The sequence below is a fragment of the Heloderma suspectum genome, chromosome 4, assembly GCF_057233095.1.
Source record: "Heloderma suspectum isolate Gila_16-S chromosome 4, 16-S_ref, whole genome shotgun sequence".
Lineage (NCBI taxonomy): Eukaryota > Metazoa > Chordata > Lepidosauria > Squamata > Helodermatidae > Heloderma > Heloderma suspectum.
The window spans coordinates 103,050,176-103,066,717 of record NC_139461.1 but is presented as its reverse complement, the minus strand read 5'-3'; the positions used below and the strand labels follow the sequence as shown (position 1 = coordinate 103,066,717).

Below are 16,542 nucleotides of genomic sequence, written 5' to 3'. Positions count from 1 at the left end.
TCACTTTGTCGTTTCATGTTACGTGAAAAACTGTCTGGTTTGGGGTTAAAGCCACAAATAACCACAGTCTTCTCTCTAGAGCCTAAAGGAAAAGGACAAGGTTCACTGGAAAGGGCTAGATGTGCTGAGCTTTGCGAACCTTTCAGGGGAGCACTGGTTGACTAGTGATGCTTCATGTGCTTTATGACACTTGGCATGCTTTGGCTTTATTTTTCTGAAGTTAGTATCTCAGAGGTCACAGCCTCTTCACACACACACACACACCTCAAACAAACAAACAAAACCCTTCCCCCCACAGTTCCTGTAAATTCACTGAGAAAGTTATTTTTTTCACACAACAGTCTAACAGTTGACCAACACTTTGGTAGTGCTGCCTATACCCTTCTCTGCTGAGCCCTTTCCCAACAGCAGTACCCAGCTCTGACTGTCCCCTAGGTCTTGTGTGCTGAGAGTTCTTTTTAAAACCTCTGAGAAAGTGGAATGTTTGCCAACATTCCATAACACCTATGTAGCAGAGCCAGTGCCTAAGGACTCATTTCATTCAACTGAAGCCAGAGTGCACTCATTTGATTGTTACTGAGGTTTCAGAACTACAGCCTGCATTTACCTTCCTTTTTCCTTTTGTCGTATTTATCTGATTTAGGAAGCAACTTGGGAAAACCATTGTTTCTCTGGATATCAGTTCAGTGCTTTAATTTGTTACCTGATTCATCTCTCTGCATCCATAGTTAAGGCCCTATTTGATTATCCAAACCTTGCTCTAACTTCACATATGGTTTCTAGATGTTAGTTTAGCTCACATTTAAATACAGGATTGTCAGGATTTTAGGCTGCAGTCCTATGCACAGTCATCAGGATCTGGAACTCAGGGGATTTACTTCTGAGTAGATGTACACAGTATTGCTCTGTTGATTAACAATGTGCTTTTTAAGTGATCAAGTACATTTAAATGAATTTGCGGATTATTGAAACTCTCTGTTAGGTACCTTTTGTGAAATATAGGATTTGTAAGACAACTTACAACTTAAACAAAATAACACTGATTTCTTAAAAGGAAAGAGATGGTGTAATGGCAGAGTGTGAGCCTCAAAGTCATGAGTTCAAGTCTCCTAACCCATGAAAACATTAGGCAGCCTTAGACAAGCCTCCATTCTCTGGGGTCTCAGTCTCTCATCTGCCATATGGGAATAATTTACAGGCATGCCTTACAGCAGGGGCAGGCAGCGCATGGCTGTGGGCTGCATATGCCCCTGTCCTTTTTTGCGGCCCCCACTGTCCCCAAATGGCCACCACCAAATTGCTGCCAAATTTCAGCAGTGAGCAGTGGTACACACACACAAAAAGAGTCATGTTGTTGCCTTAAAACAAGGTGCACAGAGAGCATGCACCTTGTTTTAATGGAAAATTGTGCTTCCCAAGGGCTTTGGGAACATGAATTTGCATTAAAATACTAGAACAAAACAGCCTCAACAACATAAGCAAGGGTGCCCTTAACTTTCAGCTCCACAGCTTAAACCTGCCCCTCACTGATTCATCTACTCAAGATTTAGTTGATTAATCTCTTTGTTAAAATGTGCATCCTTAATTACATATGCATGCAATATACAATATTGCATGTATACGATATACAATATTGTATTTTACCATGCATAGGTGTGTCAATTATGCCAATAATACTCAACGTGTGCCAGTTGCATAGTAAAATTCTTTCTTGTATCCTTATTTTCCTTGTCTTGTCTGTGCATAGGTCTCCGTCTTCTTGAGTGCAAACTGGCTTTGCATTTGGATCATGCTGCATCTGCAAAGTGGTCCTTTGTGCCTCATAGGACTGAACCAGTTAGCATCCTTTTTCACTCAAGAACCAGTGAAAACAAGCATTTGTTATCTTGGGTGCTTCCCTCTCCCCTTTTCTGTCTGCTTTTATCTGAATAGTTTTATCTCTTGCTCCCTCTTTTCCTTATCCCAAATAATATACATGTGTACATTGCTTCTGTGGCAATTACATGTGAGTATCATCATGAATAAAATTCCCAGCTTGCATCAGGGCACTGCAGATAATAGCCATCCACATCTAGAAGTTGCTGTATCATCCCAACAGAGCTTCCAGTTACATATATACCTAGAAAGAAAAAAAAGTGGTATCGTAGGGTTGGTGCCACAGGTTTGCAGACAAAGGGAATGGAAGCTGCAGAGTCACCTGCTCTGTCACTTTGCACAACTATTGAAGCAAAACAAGTCCAAGAATGGTGAACAGTTTGTCTGATGGTAGAGTTATGCCAGAAACTGTTTTCGGTAGCTACCTGCTTCCGTGTTACCAAACTCGTATAGGCAAAGTGGCACACAAAGGGGAAAGTTAACCAGTTGGAGACCTGAGAGTAAGCCATAGAGACCTTTCTCGGGGTTTTAGCTGGCAGTTTAAGGAATGTACAGAGGTATTAAAGGAAATATAGTGACATGGTATGTCTGCAGGAACAAAATTTGCAAGATTTATTTTCTTCCTGTATTACCTTGAAAAATTCACAGGTCTCTCTCTCTCTCTCTCTCTCTCTCTCTCTCTCGGACATACACACACACCCATAACGTCAGAAGATTGCTGTTTATGATCATGCGAGCAAAGGCTACTTTATGCACAATAAAGCAGAAGCATCATGCCCTGATTATTTGTGTAGTGTGCACAGTCTCTGATAAACCCAGCACTTGAGAAAATGATTCATGCTCCTTCTGTTTCATGATAGCAACAGAACAAGCCTCACCTACATAATGAATCCAGCATGTGGTGGTAACCCGGGAAAGGAACAGCCTAGGTGAACATCTTATTTGTCAGAAATAAATTATTCAGAATGCAGTTTCAAATAGAGATTGCAGGGAGAGATAATGGCATTGGGGATTTTCCCCCACCCCTTCTCAGCCGGTTCGGACTACAGAGACATGGAGCATGCTTTTCAGGAATTCACTTAAGTGGAATCAGCTTTGAATAATGCAGCCAACAAGTAATATTGCTGCCATCCAGCTAGTGTCTGTGGAACAGCATCCTCGGTATCTCTTTACATCAGAAGTAGCATGCACACACATAGGTGCAAATATGATACTGTGTGCAGAAGCGTATGTGTGTATAATGCTCTTTTAAGGAAGTGTCTTCATAGCTAACAGAGAGGAACATTTGTTGGCTCAAGATTCTTATTTGTTGATCCTGCTGTTGTTTCCATGAAATAGTTGACCGCTTCAGCATCCGGCTGCCACTGGATCATGTGATTCCTCATGCAATGCTGGGTTTGTTGCGGTTTGGAAAAGAGAGCTTTTATGACTCTGCATTCCTGGACAGTAATAGTCAACAATGCAGAAATCAAAATCCAAAATGACAGAATAAAGTTGTATTGTTAGTGACTTGATTTATGATGATTTAATTTTAACTCTCCGTTTTTGGGGGTGGGGAGGGGGGCACTCCTGCTCTTTACTTCCTGCAGGATTCAAGCCATGCTGTTTGGAAGGAGCGATTTTGTCTTCTCTCAGAGCGATGACGCTGCACCACTTTCGGCATATCCTGCTTCCCCCATTTACCTGGGTGGCTGCTGTTGCTACTGCTGGGGTTGCTCCTGCCTGCCTGCGTTTCAACCTGGCTTGTACTATGGGAGAATCACTCGTCGGCACACTAATGAAAAGGCACGATGAAATCCGGGCAGTGCATTCTGTTGTTGCTGCTGGAAAAGAAGACATGTGATGCAAGGTTTATTTTTATTTTCCCCCAGACGGTGAAAATGTGAGTTAAAGGTTTGGGGAGCAAACATTTAAAGAAATACTATGCCAGGTAATCCGTTGTATATAGCAAGGGCATCGATGGCAATCCAGTATGTATGGAAAGGGCATCAACAGGAAGAATCCAACCACTGCTGCTCTAAGGGATTATTATGGGGAAAGCCAAGGTGATGCAGTGCTTCACCTCAGAGGAGAGCTGTGCTGGAGATGGATAAATAAAGCATCTGATATGTTTGCCTGTCAGAGCATAGCCATGGGAGGAAAAGAGTGGAAGAGAGCAAGCCAGCAAATGACAAGGAAGAAGAAAGGCTGCATGCCGTTTGATTGTCCGATTCTGTGTCTGCTCATTCCAGCAATGATGATGGCATAATTTTCGGAACCGTGACTGGATAGAGGGACTCAAAATTGTAGCCTGAACACTCCCTAATGTGGTTACAGAGGAAACGAAAGGTGTACGTGGCTGAAAAGACACAAACACCTTGTGGGGGAAAAGAGAAGTGTACAGTATGAATGTATGTCTGTGTTTCTACATATGTGCATTGATGTAGAAAGCTTTCTGACTCGGGAATGCATAGGAAATCTGTCAGACTGCTGGACCAGGCTTGGTTATGATGTATATTTTCAGTTACTTCCTATATACATGTTTTTCCGGAATAAGCGGCTGCCTTGTTTGAAACAGACACATTTGCAGGCAAGATTCTGGAAAGTGTCTTTTTTTCCTTTAACACCTAGAAGCACTGAGTCTTCTATATGGTCCAGGGAGGAACTGTGGGGTTTTTTTGTTTTCTTTATTTTAAAATCCTTATAAACACAGCTGTACTTTGTCTGGAGGGGGGAAAAAATCTATACTGTAAATAGAAGTGTGGTCAGTCTAATCAAAATAAATTATCCCAGATGACTTTTGTAGCCCAGCTGACAACTCCTCATTTTCAGATGCCTCAATGTTCAACCAAGATGAAATCAGCAATGTATTTACATTTTTAATGCATTTCAAACTCATCTTGTAGTTTTAAAAAAGGGGAGATCGGAGTCTCACCGAAAAAAGCAGAGTGCTCAGTTTTGGCAAGGGAGTGTTCTGACATGCTCATTGGTGACTTTTATTTCTGGTATTGCATAAGGTCAGGGGAATAGGGTTCTCTCTCTCTCTCTCTCTCTCTCTCTCTCTTTCCCCTTTTTTAAGAACAGGTGAAAGTTATACAGGCATATTTAATATGGTGAACACTGCTGGGTGGTTATATCTGTCTAATGGACCAAATTAATTGAAAGAAAATACATGCTGCAGATAAATACAGGAAGCTTGACAGATTTTTTAGCAGCTGCCTGTTTGGCATGTGCATGTGTGCACACGTGTGTGCTTAAATCCAGAGACCATACATTCTTCTTAATGTGTATCCATGGGGATTTCTCAGTTTTCACAGTGAGCTTTCCTGAAATGATTTGTTACCAAAGAGAGCACTGTCTGTTGGATTATATTTTAGCCAGTTGTTGAAGAAATGCCGTTTCCTGTTCATTTTAGGGGCAGGGGGTGGAATTAGGAAAATACATTTTCTTCTGCAGGGGAGCTACACCTCTTCATCAGATATTACGGTTCCAGCTCAGTCTCTGACATTTTAAAAGGAGAGAGATGGGGGTTGGAAAAGAAAGAGAGAGGGAGAGACTCTTGTTACTCATACAAAGCTGCATAGACCAGCAAAATGTCAGCAGCTTGTAATTAGCAGTTCATGGTTACGTCAGCGACCATATCTTTCCAAGAATAACTGTGATGCATGCCACAAAGTGAAGAAGATAGTCATAACCTAGTTATCATGCCAGGTTCAAACAAGGGTAAATGGATTAATGAATGTGCTGTGTTCATAAATCAGAAATGGACGGATTACATGTTATGGGGCTTGCTGAATTCTGCATAGTTGACGGCTGAATTAACAAGTTATCTGTGTGGGTGGGGTGGGGTGGGGGAAAGATTTGCAGAGCAAAATGCATGAACCTTTTTAAAAATGCAGACTCGTTGCTCCTAGCAAATGCCTTTACTTTTTTCAGGCTCCATCTAGCATATAAAGCTGGCTAACATAATCACATCATAGTTGCAAAAAAACAAAATGGAGAAAAGGACAAGTGTAGATGTGATGCTTTCAGGAAAGGAAAATGCAAAGACCACATTTTCTTACTACTTTATAGTTTTGTATTTTGTTGTTGTTTTGCTGTACTCTTCATCAGTAGTATGATGTGGTGTATAATTAGCCTTTTCTGTTTCACAATGGAGATAGGGTCAGATTTGTTGAATTCTGTACAGCATCTTACATCCAAAGCAAATCCTGCAAAGCTTTCTTGGGAACATTTCAGGAGCTGAGACATACTCTGTTTTAGATCTGCATTTGTAGTCCTGCCGCATGCAAGCAAGGATGAAGACGTGGGAGGTGCCTAACCTGCGATTGGCCTTTTCCAGACGCCTTTTATGCAGTGCTTTCCTGGCTTTTATCTGCAAGCCTTTGCAACGTGCAGGTTGTGTTTCTCCCCTTCTGTTCTGTGCTGCCCAAATTGCTCAGAGCCTCTTCTGGTTTCCCAGATTCCCTGTAGAAGTCAGCCTCAGTTCAGCTCTTGTTTATTTAGCTCCTTAATAATATGCCTAAAATAGACTGCATTGTGCAAACATGTATATTTTGGGCTGGGAAAATACGCATTTGTTTGGAGGAGCGGGCTGTGCGTTACATGAAAGCAATCGCTCTTTTATGTCGCATGTGATGCAGTTTAAACATCCTTTAATTACTTGGAGGTCACAAAAGCTGACATTCTGCCACCCCTGCATTTTCGATTTGGGCAACGTGCTTCACATGCCTGGATCCAGAATGGTGTTATTCTGTGCACCCAACAGGGTGGAAGGATTTCATTGGGTTTGTGCATAGAAGCCCAAACAGCTGGTCATTAATGCAGGACCCATCTCCAGAGTGAAATGTTAGTGGACGTGAATGGCTGCCTGATTAACGCAGCCCCTCGCAGGGTCCTCCATCCAGCAACCATGCTTGCAGCAGAATAATGCAGCCCGGTTTGATTGCACTCTAACAGGGTAGAATGTCATTGTGTTGCCAAGCAATTGAGGTTATTATGGGGCAGGGCTGACAGACGGGACAGTGGGGTTACTAGACCGTGGCATTTTTAGAAATACAGGCCTGACCTACTTAGAGTTATTCTGGCTGGCTGGCTGGCTGGCTGGCAGCTGCATGGTGCATGGAGCATTCTGATAGGCTGTTGCTAGGGGGAATTAGCATGAATTTTTCCACATGCAGTTGCTGTGATTGAATGATAAAAGCTGACTGCAATTAAAGAGATTCCGTTCAGCATTATGTAGATTTATCTCCCTTATTTCTCTTTCTGGAAACATAGAGAAAAGGAGGAAAAGACTACTTACTCTTTGACCCATTTTTTTTTCTAACCAGAGGAAGGCAGACTCTTGTACTATTTTAGTCCCCAAAATGATTTTACAGAAGGAAAGAGCTATTTAAGATTTCGAAATGTTTAGTGTAGGACAACTGCTTTCTCCTCTGCTTTGCACAGCACTATTTTGAGACAGGAATTTCCTCAATGTCTCTTGCTTTAAAGGAGAACAGAAGTGCGTGTGTGTGTGCACGTGTGTGTTCATGTGTCTTCCTCCTCTGTGCAGAGACTTTTGTTTTTAAGAAACAAAAAGAATCTTGAAGGAACCTATGTATACCAGCTTTTCTTACATGATATAATCCTGGGTTACTTTTGGTGGTGCTCTCTTTATTTATATATTGAATTCCCTATAATGCTCAAAGACACATCTAGGAATTTCTGCAAAGTTGCATTTAGAACTGAGCTTATATGGGGAATTGCTTACTGCAAGCACACTTGTATTTTAGATACTTCCTTTATAGCCTTCAATCCATTTGAAAAGATTTCCATTGTCCCTGGATTGCTCACTTTGAAGAGATATCTTGTTAGGGTAGGAAACACATGTATGTATATGTGGAAGTGCAAATGGTGTATATGTGGCAGGTTAATTCCCCCCCCCCCCATTTACAGCTAATCTGTGTCTGATTTTGGGATATGTTAAAGATTTATTATTGTTAATGACAAGAGTTATAAAGGGTTGTAGCATAAAGTTGGTAAATGAGATGAGGAGACAGTCAAACATTAAAACAGTCTTGAGAATTTCTTGCATGATCATTTAACAAAAACATTCCAAATCAAAATCAACTTTCATTGCTTTATGCAGTCCAATTATACATTTTGAAAATTAAAAGGCTTGGCTTTTGGTCTGTTTTTGCATGTGCCTGTTCTTTCTGTTTAGAGAACTACTACTTCTTTCTAAATTACCTCAATGGTATTGCAACGAAAAATGAACCTCACATAAAAAAGAAAAGATTGTATCCTCCTTTTAAACAGCAGAAATGTGAATTTAATGTATCTTTTGTAACAAGTAGAAGCTGGTAACAAAGGTAATGTTTACATCCGAACGATCTTGGTTAAGTAGTGTTTAATTTGGCCTTGCAGAGGGCTTAGAATTGTCACCCAAAAGTCAGAGCTGACAAAAAGTCAGGAAGAAGGACCCCACACACACACGCACACACAAAGTCCTGTGCTTGTTTTTGCAGCCTCAAGCTTCTGTGTGGCTGAGGGACATGATGAGAGGCTTTGGGAGAGCCATCTTTGGAAACTAAGGTTGAGGGGAGAGCCAAGTTCTTGGGCTGGATGGTGCATGAGGGGGCGCTGAGGGTTCTCCCTGGAGTGGAGTGACAAGTGCCTTGTTGGGTCAGAGTCTCTTCCAGGTGATTCCGAGCCCAGAGCCATGATAGGAGCCATGGAAACTGTGGCTTCTGCTGAGCATTATTATCATTAACTTGTCATTTAAGCCAAGGTACTGTAAATACAGAAATGTGCACTTCTGAACCTTGTCACAGTCCCCCATCTCATCTTGTGCTGGAAGATACCAGAAGGCTACCTGACTGAGCAATTTGCTGCAAGATATTTATGGAAGTCCTCCACAAGTTAATATTTAGTTATTACAATACTTATATACTGCCTTTCAGCCCTAAGGCTTTCAAGGCGGTGTTCAGAACAAATATTAAAACAATAAAAAATTTAAAACAGAGCTTTAAAAACCTCCAAAAGAAAGAAAAAACCTTAAAAACCAACAAATGCTAAGCAGAAGAGAAATGTCTTTACCACCAACCAGAAACTAGGCAATGGAGGGGCTAATCTAACATTCCTAGAGAGTGCATAACAGGGGCCACAGAAAAGAGCCTGTCCCATGTTCCCACCAACCTAGCCTCTTTCAGTGCTGGGGCATGCAGGTGAAGATTGTAAACTATGGGAAAATTCATATGGTAGAGGTGGTCTTTCAGATATCCTTGCCATAAGCTGTTTAGGGTTTTATAGATAAAAACCAGTAACATGAATTGGGCCTTGAAACAAATGAAGCCAGTGCAACTGATGCATAATATTGTTACACATACCAGAAAGCAATCTAGCTGAAGCATTTTTCCACCAGCTGCAGTTTCTGAACACTCTTGAAGGAGCAGACCCACATAGAGCGTGCTACAATAGTCCCATGTAACCCAGACTGCAGTATGCCAGAATTAGAAAGACAGCAAATAGTATAATGGTGTTAACAGGGAAAGCTACTTCAAATGATTTAACCAGGTAAGCTATTAAAATAATACAAGCCAGATGTTCCCTCCCTCCTCCCATCCCATATCTAATGGAACAAAAATCTAAGGTCACTAGCCAATTTGGGGAAACATTCCTTTCCAACCCCACAGAAGGTGATGAGGCACAATCAGTGCATAAGTGAAGCATGATTTCTTGTGATTAATCAGATCTTAGACTTTCCTTGTCCAGCCTTACTGATATTTGCAGACTATAAATAAGATGTAGCAAACTAATGAAATTTCACTAAGGTCAGTGGGCAGAATACCTGGTTGTGGTACACTAAGCAAGAGAAGACCGACGCAAGTGCCCTTTTCTCTTCTGCTAGCAGTGCTTGTCTCTGTCATCAGTATAATTTCAGTTAGGTTTGCCCTGGCCCCTTCTATTGAGAATGTGCTCCTTATTCTTCCTGGAATTCTCCTATTGACTTGCATGGAAGAACACAGTGCAAGTGGTCACTGATTCATCTCTTAGGCTTAAATGTGACTGGATGCGGGGGGAAACGGAAGCAAACCATGAAACTGTTCAGGCCATGGAGATTTGTTGGACAGGGAAGGAGAAATGGTGTCCAGGATCAATCATTGTATTTGGAGCAAAATACATGAGCAAATGCTTGTGTTCCTTAATGGCCTTTTTATGTCCCTGAGGTAGCTAATTGTGAAACAAACTGGAGGAACTGAAGGCTTGAAAGTCACAATAAAACTTATACTATACTCCAGTGTGCCTAACAATAACAACCAATAAACTTAGTTACACCATAGTGTTGAAGCAGTAACTTACTTGCAGTGCTGCAAATCACATTAGATAGAAAAGGGAGGGGAAAAGTGATGAATACTAGGGGATTTCTTTCTGCCTCCCATATTTTTAAGCAAAAGAGCACACACTCATAGAAATGTAGTTTTTGTGGATTTTATTTGGCCCTTGCTGATTCAGCTGCAGCATACTGCTCTTGTGTATTTTTATGATAGATGCAATGAGAACTGGATGTGTGTTTTTCTTCCTGTCTTTATTTGAATGGTTTCAAATAAGAGTAAATTTATTGGAGAACCTGAATTTTGCATTGGAATTCTAGCTGCTGCTCTGTAGTCAGGAAAGTAGATTTAAGAGATTATGATATTGATCATTTTGCAATTTCACTCATTGAAAAGGCATTTGCTGAAACAGTGTAAATTGAAAAAAAATGAAGCCTTTCTGAGAGAGAGAGAGAGAGAGAGAGAGAGAGAGATATTCCAAGGAAGTGGCAAGTAAAATATTACTATAGTTATGAAAAAGCTCTATAAACAGAATGAGGAGCTTGTAAAGACCAGGGACCATACAGAGAAAAACCCTATGCTTCTGAGAATTCAGATTGAAATGTGCTATCATTTATTTTGATTAATATCTTCTGGTAGCCTTTTTTTCTAAGCAGAAAAGTGAGAGGATGGCACCCGTCCAAAACAGTATTGATATATGAAGTTGTAGGAGATTATTGTCCTCCTAGTCAGTCAATAATTTAGTCAGTAAGTCTTTATAATCAGATGCTCAGAATTTCATAGGAGTGATTTTAAAAAAGCAAATACTTGTAAAACAAAACCCAAACATGTGTAAAGCAAAGTTGATCTCCCTAACACCACACATCCCATCACAAAAGCAGTAGTGCTGTGCAAATCAGTGACTACCCAGCATGGGGAGAAAATGGCGCCAGCTTTTCTTGGGATGTTTTCTTGGGGGAAAGATGGTACAAAAACTTTTAGAGTCTAAAGATGTTTAAAATGTTTTCCCCACCTCTTAAAACTACTGAAAAATATGATAAGTGGCAGCGGGAAAAACCCTCTGGGCCATTGCTGTCAACTCCTGGGCATGATGAAAGTATTTCAGTGCCCTTCATAATTAGGGAACATAATATCTAGATTGGACCTATGCCACAGGATTGGCCTGTTCAGCTCTGTCACGTTTGCACCTATGCTTTAATGGTCCAATGAAATCCAGGATGGCCTTTCTAGTCCTGCTCCCCTCAGAATGCCCCTCATTGAGAATCAGAATAGCCGGTGGAATAACTGAGGCCCAGAGTCACAGGAATACCTATGGCCTATTGACTCTTGTATAGGCTTTCTTCCAACCTAGGAGATGTGAAAGCATTACTTAAAGTGATTTATCTGTGCTGTGCAGATGTATGTTTAAACATGTTGCTCTTCCAGTTGGATGCCATATTTGAAAGATTACTGCATGTTGCAGTTTTCAGTCACAGAACTTGGGGTTTAAAACTTTGCATTTTTTCTAATGCTTAATAAAGAGAAATAACTCCTCAGTGATTGAAGGCATGCATTTATATATGTTTAAAAGTTTCTAGAATTGACTTTCTTAGATCTTCAAGGATCCTAAATAATGCCCTGGATGACTGTTTAGAAGATGTCACTGGCGCAGAATGAGAAATCTTACCTGTTTGGACTTTTTAGACCAGTTTTTAGGATCTGAATTGGCTCACTAGCTTTCCAGGTTATACTCAAGGAGCTGACTTTGATCAATAAAATCCTAATGGCTTGTTCTTTACATACCTGAATGAAAGCCTTGGCTATAGTTCATGCTGTACTTTGTGTTTTATTGACCGTTACCATTGAGAACTCTATCAAACAAGAATACATTCTTGTCTCTCTATGTGTGTGCCTAATTGACAAAAGGAAGTACTTCTTCACATAGCATGACTTTGCTACCGTAAGATGTAGTGGTGCTCACCAACCTGAACAGCTTTAAAAGGGGATTAGACAAATTCATAAAGGATAAGGCTATCAGTGGCTACTAGTCAAGATGGCAATGTATTTGCTCTAATACTCTGAGGCAGTATGCCTCTAAGTACCAATTGCTGGGGGATGCATCCAGGGCTTCCCATAGACAATTCACTGGCCACTGGGGGAACAGAATGCTGGACTAGATAGGCCTTTGGTTTGATCCAGCAGGGTTGCTCTTATGTTCTTATGATCCAGCAAGACATCACAGAGTGGTGGTTCCTCAACAGGGGGATCCACCAGAACAGAGCCTAAGCACTTTCCAGGAACACAGGAAGACCTTTTCTGGCTTTCAGTAGATGGGCATTATAGCCAACAGTGGTTTATGTACTAATGGAGCATGTACATGTACTGTGCTTGTGCAGATATTATATATATAGGATTGGACTATTATTGTTATCCACTAACTAAAAAAATTGTACTGCTATAAATAAGAACATCCTGTCACTATGTCACAGGAAAGCCATCCCATACACTGGGCTATCTAATTTATTATTGTCTATACCAGCCATCCCCAACCTGGCGCCATCCAGATGTGTTGGACTACAGCACCCATTATCCACGGCCAGCATGGCTATCACCTTCCTGACTGGGGATGATGGGAATTAGAGTCCAACTGATTTGGAGGCTGCTAAGAAGCCTTTGCTAAAGTACAGTCACATATTCAAACAAAGCTGATGATGCAGGAGCAACCAAGAAGACTGCAAGATGCCAAAGGGTACAAGCAAGAGTTTTGTATTAAAAAACCTAAGAGTCAAATCCGTCACCTATATATTTTTCTCCTGAAGTACTTTCATGAATAACAAAAGACCATTGACACTGAAGGTCACTTAGAAGGGGTGGTACTTTGAAAAGATTGGTTATGTTAAAGATGATAGAAAAATAAAAGCAGTTGAATTATAATAAAATTCTGCAAACTAGGGCCTCACATAAAAGGAATTCCAACCAAGGGGTTTTCCATTTAGGCACTTGTCTGTGCACATGTACAGATAAAGTGCTTTATGTACATGAGAGCTGAGCCACAGCTTGAAGCAAAAGTTGCTGTCGTACCCTCCATCCCATACACACACTCATATCTGTACTATGCTTTTTTTTCAGCTTCCATCACCACGTGCTGCCACAGCAACTGCCAACTTTTCTCCTCAGCTAGACAAGAGTATTGGCAATAGTTTTCAATTCCTAGAATACTTGCTTTGTTTCCTCTAGAGTAACACATGCTAGAGGGATCCAAGCATGTGTTTAGGCACCCAGAACCATCTGCAATATTCTTGTGCCTCGTCGGGGGAAGGGGGAATAGGTGGGAATAGAAGTATTATGTGTTGTGGTTTGGCAGCAAGGGGAGTGGGAAGAATGGAACACAATGGAAGGCAGATGCAGGGAGGAAAGGGATGGAGTGGAAAGGGAATGGGACAGTGACCTGGATCTTCCTCTCACCCTCTTCCAAAACTCAGCAGTGAAAATTCACAGGCCTTTTGCTAATCAATATACATCACCCCTGCTACCAAAATGGAGGAAAGGATAGGACTTGAATGACAGGTGCCCTATAGCACATCTTTCCCCCCAGTTCTTTACACTGTATTCTTCTTGAAGTCATTCCTTAAAAAAAAACAAAAAACAACTTCTGTCTTCCAAACAGGTTTAGGTATGAAGTTCTCCAAAAGGGACAAAGGGGGGAAAATACAGATCCACTTTTCATTTGGCATAGTTCCAGTGGGAGAAAGCCCATTCTGTATTTAAATGTTTCCAATTTTAATGTTTAGAAAATCATGCTTATATTCATCTTGAGTTGTTAGGGCCATCAAAGCAGTCTCTTTCTGCTCCGTCCCCCTCTGCTCTCTGTAAAGTCTTGAACAATGCAGGATGTGTTGAGGCAAAACTGTTTCAAATTAAGCTGAATGTCAGTCTTTAAGAGTTTCCAAGGCTAATTCAAAGGACTGTCCTGGAGCTTGGTTTCAAAGTGATGAAAGATCAGAATCCCTTGCTTGAATAAATTATTCTGTGCTGCATTTCAGCTTGTTGAAAGCTGAAATAAGTTCAAGTCTTTGAGTAGACTTGGGCTGTAAAATGGATGAGGGACTAGTATTGTGTATCAATATAGTATCATGTTTAGAACTGACTCACTGAAATCAATGGGACTTATGTTAGACAAGACATAATGGGACATAAGTCCAATTGATTCAGTAAGTCTATTCTTAGTATGGCAAGGTCTTTATCCAACCTAGAGGGCCAGTTTGCATGTTCTCAAAAGTGTTTCTTCCTACACTCCTAGGGTAAGGCAACTTGTGGCCCTCCAGATCTTTTGGCCTATAGCTCCAGTCAGCCCTCACCACTGGCTATGCTGGCAAAGCCAAAATACTTGGAGGGCCAGAAGTTGCCCACCCTTGTTATATAGTGTTCACTGTCATGCCTCTAGCCCAGCCTTTCCCAACCTGGTGCCCTCCAAATGTTTTGGACTACAGCTCCCATCTTTCCAGATAACTGGCCATCCTGGTGACTGATGGGAGTTGAAGACCAAAACGTTTGGAGGCCATCAGGTTGGGGAAGACTAGTCTAACCTTTCTTTCTGTGGTATTATAAGCCAGAAATGTGATGACGTTTTGTGAAGTGTGAAGTATCACACTTCACAAAATCACCAATCTGTCTGGTGGAGGGCCACATTCAGATGGGGAACCTAACCCTTTTCATAATTCCCAAATCCACTCAGAGTCTGCTCTCACTTTTCTTTGTGTCAGACCCAGCTACAGAGCTGCCAGCCAGACCATATAACAAGATCTATTTTTGTTCACTTCTGTTTCAAGCTAAGCTGATTCCACAAAGAATGAATGAGGTGAAAGAGTGCAATGTTCTAAACAAGCAAGTAGTCCAATAATATATATAATTCTATCTACTGTGTGTGTGTCAAGGTATTTCTGGATTTGGTGAAGCAAACTTCTTAAAGGCTTCCTGCTTAATTTTTGTTTTGGGTACACTATTACTGCAATGATTATGCTGATTTTTATTTTTTTTCTTTGACTAAAGAATAATTGTCCATTAGACAGACAGACAGACAGACAGACAGACAGACAGACAGACAGGTGTTGGTCTGAAAATATGCCATTGTTATGCTAAAGTTTAAAAAAGGATTAAGGATGAGTGATGGATTCCTCTGGAAACTTTGGTAAATTTATGTGCGTACATAGTACATTAATTGTTCAGGGTCAACTCTCCTGCTCAAGACAAATACCTGCACATTTACATCTGACACACTTATTTGTCAAATCCTGAAGCTGCTGCTGCTGCTTTTAAACCCATAGCAAAGCTGTCATTGCACTCAGGTTCACCTTTCTGTTTACATATATCTCCCTATGGCCATGTCTTGATACCTTCATCAATGCAGGAACCTTAACTCATAAACAGACATATGACTTCACACAACTGCATAATGGTCATCATACCCAAAATGACCTGGTAATGAAATGCATATGTTTTCCAGTAGTGCTGGGGGGAAATATTTTAAATTTTTAGATACTTTTTTGAGCCACTGTGGCCCAGTTGTAAGAGATAGATGTGTGAGAGACAAACAGGCTGTTCACACAACACCACAGGCCAGAGGCTGCAGTGTGTACAGAGCATGTGTGGCCTCCATTTTAAATATTCAACCTCTGCTCGGGTTGTCATGTTGTGCTGGCCTGGCAAGCATGGATTATGCAAGGGTTAAACAACCCTTATATAACCCATGGTCTGTTTTAGGATTTAATAACGCACAGTGAGCCGCAGTGTGTCATCTGAATCTGGTCATTGCCTAAGGGAGGGGTGTGTAGACAGTGATATCTAAGCCTAGACAGAGTGAGCGTCCAGTTATGCCTGCCAAAGGATAAGCAATGCTAAAACTAGAATTGTCCAAATATCTCTGTGTTCAAAAAACTCTGCTCTTAAGGCTACAAAGAAAATGGGCTCAGTTGACATTGATGAGTCTAAGTATGGAAGATGGACCTTTTCTGTGACATATCTGAAATGAAATTGTTTTCTATTGTCTTTGGCTTTTCAAAAAGGGTTGAAAAACTTTTGAGCTTTGAAAAGGTTTCGTCTTTAATATGATCCATCCTAGTGTACGCACAGACAGTACCTGTTTGGGGGAGGGATGGGCATAGGGCTCAATAGACCCCTGTTGCCGCCTTCCCTCCTTCAGTGTGTACATCCTGCAGCACCTGGGCCATTAGCAAGAATGGAAGTTTCATTCATACTTTCGTATTCTCATCTAGCTCTCCCTCTTGAAACCTACATCTGAATGAGATGGGGCAGGGGCTGGATTGGGATAGGGAGCTGTTCACAGATCTCCCCTGATCTGGGACAAGGGAGGGACAACAGGGGTTTATTAAGCCCA

The 16,542-nt window shown here is 41.2% G+C and overlaps 1 long non-coding RNA gene across 1 annotated transcript in view; it reads left to right on the top strand.

Moving 5' to 3' along the window:
- The window catches only part of LOC146347221 (uncharacterized), a 380,000-nt gene extending 374,963 nt beyond the window's left edge, over positions 1–5,037 (top strand). Inside the window, exon 8 of the long non-coding RNA XR_014790201.1 lies at positions 3,435–5,037. This is a non-coding gene — a long non-coding RNA (uncharacterized LOC146347221). The remainder of the gene's footprint in view (positions 1–3,434) is intronic.
- The last annotated feature ends 11,505 nt before the right edge of the window (positions 5,038–16,542 follow it).